Source organism: Alligator mississippiensis, chromosome 4 (genome assembly GCF_030867095.1).
Source record: "Alligator mississippiensis isolate rAllMis1 chromosome 4, rAllMis1, whole genome shotgun sequence".
Lineage (NCBI taxonomy): Eukaryota > Metazoa > Chordata > Crocodylia > Alligatoridae > Alligator > Alligator mississippiensis.
In genome coordinates, this window is record NC_081827.1 from 9,859,878 (window position 1) to 9,866,681 (window position 6,804).

General features: G+C 47.4%; 1 non-coding gene across 1 annotated transcript; it reads left to right on the forward strand.

Moving 5' to 3' along the window:
* The first annotated feature begins 6,073 nt into the window (after nucleotides 1-6,073).
* TRNAR-CCG (transfer RNA arginine (anticodon CCG)) lies at nucleotides 6,074-6,146 on the forward strand. The gene has a single exon. It is a non-coding gene; the product is annotated as a tRNA-Gln (tRNA).
* The last annotated feature ends 658 nt before the right edge of the window (nucleotides 6,147-6,804 follow it).

Sequence of the window (6,804 nt, forward strand, 5' to 3'; positions counted from 1 at the left end):
GCCACTGTTTCCATAAGTTGCCTCCAATTAAGTGTGCCATAGTTTTGGAGAGACCAACATAACACACTTTGACCATCATTTTCAGTGTGACACCTCAAACTGAAGCCTGTCAGAGCTGGTAACTTATGCAAATTAAGCCCAATATACTTCAAATCAGGCAGCCAACAGTTTTGACCTTCAAAAGCTGAAGATGCTTTTGAAAATCATGGTTCTGGTTACTAGTAAGGGAATGAATAAGCTAATGTGATGACATAATATGGCTAAAACTTTGCTATGAACTCTGCTAAGCCTTGGCGATGGCTTAGTGTGAGGTAGGCATTTCCAAACGCCCAAGCAGATACAGTCTTGTGAAGATAATAAAAAGACTGAGTGAGAGTCTAACTTTTATTACTAGCTCTTTTGTGCTGGTCTCGAGCAAGGTAAAGAGCTCAAAGAACTGTGGAAAGGAATTGGTTTGCACCTGGGGAAAAAGAGCTGAAGCTGGGGCTGCCTTGTAAGGACTCAATCAAAGACCTGGCATGATGGGCTTGGGGCCTGGAAGAGCATGCTGGAGCACCACAGAGATGCTGGGTTGACAGGAGCTATGCTGCAACTCAGCTTAGGGTGTGTCTACACAGCACAGATAAGGTTGTTGGAGTGATATCTTTTATTAGACCAACTTAAATGGTTGGAAAAAAACATTTTTTTAGCAAGCTTTAGACCAACACAGCTACAGTCTACACCCCTCTACACAGCACATTCATAGCTGAGTTTGTCTTGTGCTTGAAACAAATACACCCTGGCAAGGGTAACGCATGCTGTCAGCTGGATTGCACGTGCTCCAGGGACCCTGGGTACAGACTGGTTTCATGTGCATGGCAAAACCTGTGCTACCACATCTTGACTGCTTTTATCGCTCATGCTCACTAGACAAAACTAGCCCTCACGTGGAAACACGTGCCTTGGTCATACCTTCATTTTGCTGTACAGATTTACCTGGGAACGCAGGAGAGCCTCGATCAGAAGTGCACACAAACGGCTGAAAGTCACCCTCTCTCTCTCTTGGCTACAAGTCTGTTCCCTTTGAAGGCCTTTGTGTATACCATGCCAGCAGTGTGTACCAGGGAGCACAGGGACTGTGTATACGCTGCCCACCAAGTCCACTAACAAGCTCCAGAGCTGAAAGTTTGCCAGTGAGGCTATTCCCATCTTATCCAGAGCCCCTGCTCTCCAGCCATCAGTGTCCTGCGGGTCTGTGGGGGACAAGCAATGAGCTCCGTCCTCTCCAGGACCGGTGACTGAGATGATATAGATAGGCCTTAAGCAATGTTCTCAACCACTGTCCCTTCGTCCTAGCCCCTTGACTCCTGAGTGGTCTCTGATATTAAAAGTGGGTCACTGAAATCAAAGCTGGCATTCCTTTGACTCTGGCATTAGCAGCTTGAGCATTCAACTTTCTGGATGACCTGTATAAATGCCCCAGTTACTTTATTTGCTTTTGTGTTCATTTGAAGAGAGCTCTTGCAGAGGTCTGGATAACTGGGATTCAGACTGGACCAAGCTTGAAGCGATTCTCTGCTGTCTGATCCACGCGGGTTAACCCAGGCCTGTGTTTTCTCTAGGCCTTATGAGGAAGAGCTTGAAGATATTCTGAAAATGAATAAGCATATTACAGTAGATCCGTGTACAGAAAGCCAGTGTACCATGTAGCACCCCCTTAAACTGAATTGCAAAGGCTTAAGCAGGATGTTCATAGTCAGTAGGCTTCACACTTCATCTTTAAATAAATACTTGCAGAGTCAGGTACTTACTTATAAGCCACTGGTGTTCAACCTATGGCCTGCCAGCCAGATCTAGCCCACAGAGCCATGCCATCCAGCCCATGGGGCTCTCCACAAGTCCAGTAACTTGGCAACTGTGGAAATACTACTTTCCATGGCTCTTACTCCGGCAATTCATGCTGCCACCATTCCCCCATGAGAAGCCCTATGGGCCAGATGACATGCCCCCACATACCAGATGGGACCAGCACACGGGCTTGGTCCATGACCAGATCTGGTGCATGGCACAAGGCTGGTGTGTGGTGTCAGTCCACATTCAGATCTGGTGTGTGGGGTCTACCTAGCTCATGGGGTCGGCCCAAGCCTTTGAAATTAGGCGTATGGGGGAGTTATCAAAAACCAGGTACTGCCCAGTCTTTACAGAGACAAGGCTACTGTCTTTTTGCAGGGCCTCTTTGCAAGCTTAGACACAAAATTAAGGGACAGTTAAAAATTCCTTAATGATTACCCCTTTTTATACCAAATCAAGACACAATCATATTTCCCAAGGATCCTCCATTCCCTCCTAACAGGTAAAGTATTACTACCACCCAAGCCAGATAAAGAGACAAGAGAGAGGTCTATAACCTGACCTTTTATTTGATTACACCAAAAACACACAAGAATAAGCACTTGTCTGTACGCCTACCTGCAACAACACAGATTCTCATCTATACTATCTGGGGAGATGCAGGTGGACGGAGGATGGTATCATGCAGGCTAACAGCAGGTTGTCTTGAATTTGCTGAAGTCTCCCAAAATCCTCCCCTGCTTTTACCCCAAATTTATATGCAGCTTATTTAAATAAATACTCTGATTGGTATTATTCAAATGTCTTCGTTTCACACTGAGACTTTGGGAACTGGACTGAACCAGTTTTTCTGTGGGCTTGGAAGATGCCAATTAGCTGGGGTCTATGTCCCAGTAAAAAGTGTTATTTTGGAAGAGACTTCTTTCTCTCACCATCTGGGAATACCATGTTTCTCTTGCTTTGCAGACTAGGCTAGTTTTAATGTACAATAGGTTAACAAAAACTCATTTTTTCAATAGAAATTTAGCTGACAACATCAATTACTATCAAACGGCAAAACATCAATTGTTACTTTTGGCTGCTGTTACTTTCCCAAACAGCAATTATTCATTCTTGGCCTAGTTTAATATTTGTGGCTTGATGAACAAATTCCTTTTCTAATTTCCCAGGCTGCTGCTTATGATTTAAATGCAACCTTATTGCTTATTGGCTGTACACCACGTAAAGCACGTATCAGTCATAACTTAGGCTGTTGCTAGGTCTGCAGTGTGGATCCATAGACTGACCCTGTAGGTTAACTTAGTGCTGGATCAGGCTGATAGACCAACCCCACCCGCCAGATCCAAACTGTGGATCAGGCCTGTGCCACTCATTGGGCTTGTGGAGTCAAATGGATTGAGCACCACTGTTGTAGGCATGACATGATAACAACCGGGGCCAGATTCTGTTCCACCTATTGGGTGTTAAGGCAATGTTTCTCAACTAGGGTGCCACGAAACCCTTTCAGAGATGCCATGGCATGGGTGCTCTGCCATCGCTGCCACTGGGTAAAAGTGCCCCATGCACTAGGTGTACAGTCGGACCAGGAAGGGTTGTGGCATGCGCATGCTCCCGCTTGCATTAGGGCTCTCTGATAAGCCTGAAGCAGGCAGAAATGAGTGCTTTTTCTGCAGCCCTTTCCATTCAAAACCTGTATCTCCTGGAAATGGAGTCACATGGAGCAGATGGTTAGCGCACCTAGATAAATTCCAGTGCAATTTGTGCCAGAGTTTATTGCTCCTGAGTGCAGTGTCTTCACATGCTCCCAGGACCGCAGCACATTGAGCCGAGGAAGCACAATCCCTCCTAGCAGGGGGGTCAGCCTGCCAACCTGGGGTTGCTCTGCCCCAGCTCAACCTGCTGTAGAGGGCTGGCTGGGGAATGAGAGTGCAACAATGTGGGGCTAGCCAGCAAGCAGCCACTGCACTGTAGCACCCTTGTGCCCCAACCAGCTGGGTCATCATCTACATGTGCACTGTGGCGGCGTAAAGTACGCTGCCACAAGATAGTACTTGTGTCTGGCAACTTGTAGGGGAGGCACCGGTTGGGGGGGGGGGGGCACATGCCCCCCCTGACAGAGCTGTCTCCACCGCTGACACCTGCGGTGACTTCTACAGGTGCCCTCCCAGACACAGGAGGCACCAGTCGCCCATGGGCAGTACTATCCTGTAGCAGAGCCAATTAGTTTACTGTGGCCTAATAGCGCAAAACGTGTAGATGGTGGCAATTTACTGCAAAGCTAATTAGGCAACTCAGCAGTAAAGTGCATGTGTAGATGCACCCAGTGGTTCTCAGCTTGGATCAGAAGAGTTATGAAGGTTGCCTTGAACCTCAAAGGACTGATAGCCACTGGTCGAAGTGGACTTGGTGCCTAGTAAACACCATCCTGTTCCATCCCCTTCAAGTCCTGAAAATCCATTAGGGCATCTCTTTGTGTAGCACACCATCCTGTTAACCTGAAGACTGACAACAAATGTACAGGTTTGGTGGTACTAAAAGGCAGCAAGGAGGAGGAGGAGGCATCTGCTTTTTGGTATGAACTGTCTTTTCAGGGACGCAGGCAAAGCAGAAGAAAACCCCATGTAGGTGCCTAATAGGTGGACTAGCATCTAGCCCTATATTTTCCCTCGATCATTGCTAACCTGGCTTCCTTAGTCACAAGTTCCTTTTCAGGTGAGGAAACCCAGGGTTTCATGTATCAGCAGCAAAATGATGTGAATTAAAGACTCCGGTGCTGATGAAGCCTCGGTGCGAGGAACGCTCCATAAACAGAGGAGTCATGCGGTGCCTAGAATGATTTTTCAAAGGCTGCTGCACAGCACCAAGAAGGAAATGCTTGTCTGTCTGCAGCTACCCCAGGAACTTCCAGGGCTCAGTTAATATGCAGTTTTGTTCCCCTTAAAAGCCAGCACCTGTTTTACAAATGCCATTGCTCAGGCAATGTGCAATAGTGCAGCAGCCACTCAACATTGCAACAAGCAGGTCACACGATGCGCCGTGCCCTGCTTTCTGTAATGTCAGCGCACTGATTATTGAAGCCTACTCAGCTGGTTGCAAAGTCCCCTGGTATTTGCTTCTTTCCTCTCCCTCACCCTGATGATTTAGATTACAAGCTCCTCCTGGCACGGGCTGTCACTTCTATGGCTAGGTACAGACATTCAAAAAGCCCAAGGCAGGATCAAAGCTACGTGGTTTTCTGTAAGCGATGTGGTTTAGATTAGTAGGGAACAAAACATGGGTTCGTCTTTTGGTGTGTGTTGTGGGGGGCAAATCTCAGACCAAGTTCTGCTATTTATAAACCAGTCTGTGTGTGCTGAACTCAGATTCACAAATTTACAGCAGTTTCAGGCTGGAAGGGATCTTGTGAGCTCGTCGGGTGCAGCCCCCTTGCTCTGGGCAGGAAAGGGTCAAATAACCCCAGCAAGGTGTTTGTACAGTTTCCTTTCAAAGATCTCCAGGGCACACCCCAGCCGGGAGTCTATTCCAGAGTTTGCTCATGTGAAAGGGGTGCAAACTAGGGGACTATGGACTCAACAATTCAACGGTCAGATGGGTGGCAAACTGGCTGCGGGGTTGGACCCAGACAGTGCTAATTCATGGATTTGTGTCAACCTGGTGGAAAGTTGCCAGAGAGGCCTCCCCAGTGTTTGGAGACCAGTGCTTTTCAACATCTTCAGCATTGATTTGGAAGTGGGGGTGAAAAGCACACTGGCAAAGTTTGCCAATGACACTAAGCTGTGGGGAAGGGCAGCCACGCATCAGGGTAGGGTGATGATCCAGAAGGACCTAGACACATTAGTTAGATGGGCGGACCAGACCCAGATGCTGTTCAACACCGAGAAGCGTCAAGTGCTCCATCTGGGGAGGAAAAATCTGCAACAAATGCACAGGCTCGGTGGTGCTGCACTAGCTAGCACCACATCTGAAAGGAACTTGGGGGTCATAATTGACCATAAAACGAATATGAGCCACCAGTGTGATGCTACAGTCAGCAGAGCAAACACTACGCTGGCATGCACCAACTGATGCATCTCAAATAAAAATAAGAAAGTTATCTTTCCACTCTACTTGGCATTGGTGAGACGGCAGCTGGAGTCCTGCATCCAGTTCTGGGCACCGCACTTCAAGAAGGATGCGGAGAGGTTTGAGAGAGTCCAGAGAAGAGACACTCATCAGGTAGCTGGGAAGGGGATGCTGGCAGCTAGGCCCAGTGGCCTAATGGATAAGGCATCAGCCTCTGGAGCTGGGGATTGTGGGTTCAAGTCCCACCTGGGTCAATCAGCTGCTTTATTAGGGACTGGACCTGTTGATCTCATGTGGTCCCTTCAGGTGCCTGAAAAATAAGCCATATGGGGCTGCAAAGGGAAGGATTTGGTGTCAGCTTATAAATATATCAGGGCCTAGACTATGAGCTCTTAGGTGCCCCAGGAGGAAACTAGGAGTGATGGTCACTCCTTGCTTCCCACCCTGAGTCTTGTGCCAGCTGCAATCCTTCCTCCTCTGCTTACAACACTAGACTTGGCAGCTGTGTCCAGCACGGTAAGGACTGCTGTCTGTTTAGTCTATGGCAGAATATCCAAATCAGCAAAATCTTTTCAACCAAACCATTGCACTCCTACGGATGATGACAGTTGCTTGAAAGCTTCTTTCTTCATGATCAAGAGGTGCGGCTTGGCTATATACGGTCCATCATGTTCTTGATATGCACTATTAGCACATGCTGTGAACCTCAAAAACAACATATTTCAAGGATTATTTTCTTAAATTTTTCATCACAATCTCCTTTGCCTCCCACGTACTTTAGCTACTACTTTGCTTTGAAGAGGAGCTGATAGTTTGCTTTGGACCCAAAATGGTTGTGTAGCAAAATCCAGGGAACCTATCATCTGCTGGTATTAATCAGCATGTCCTCCTTGACTTCCTCAAAACTCTGCT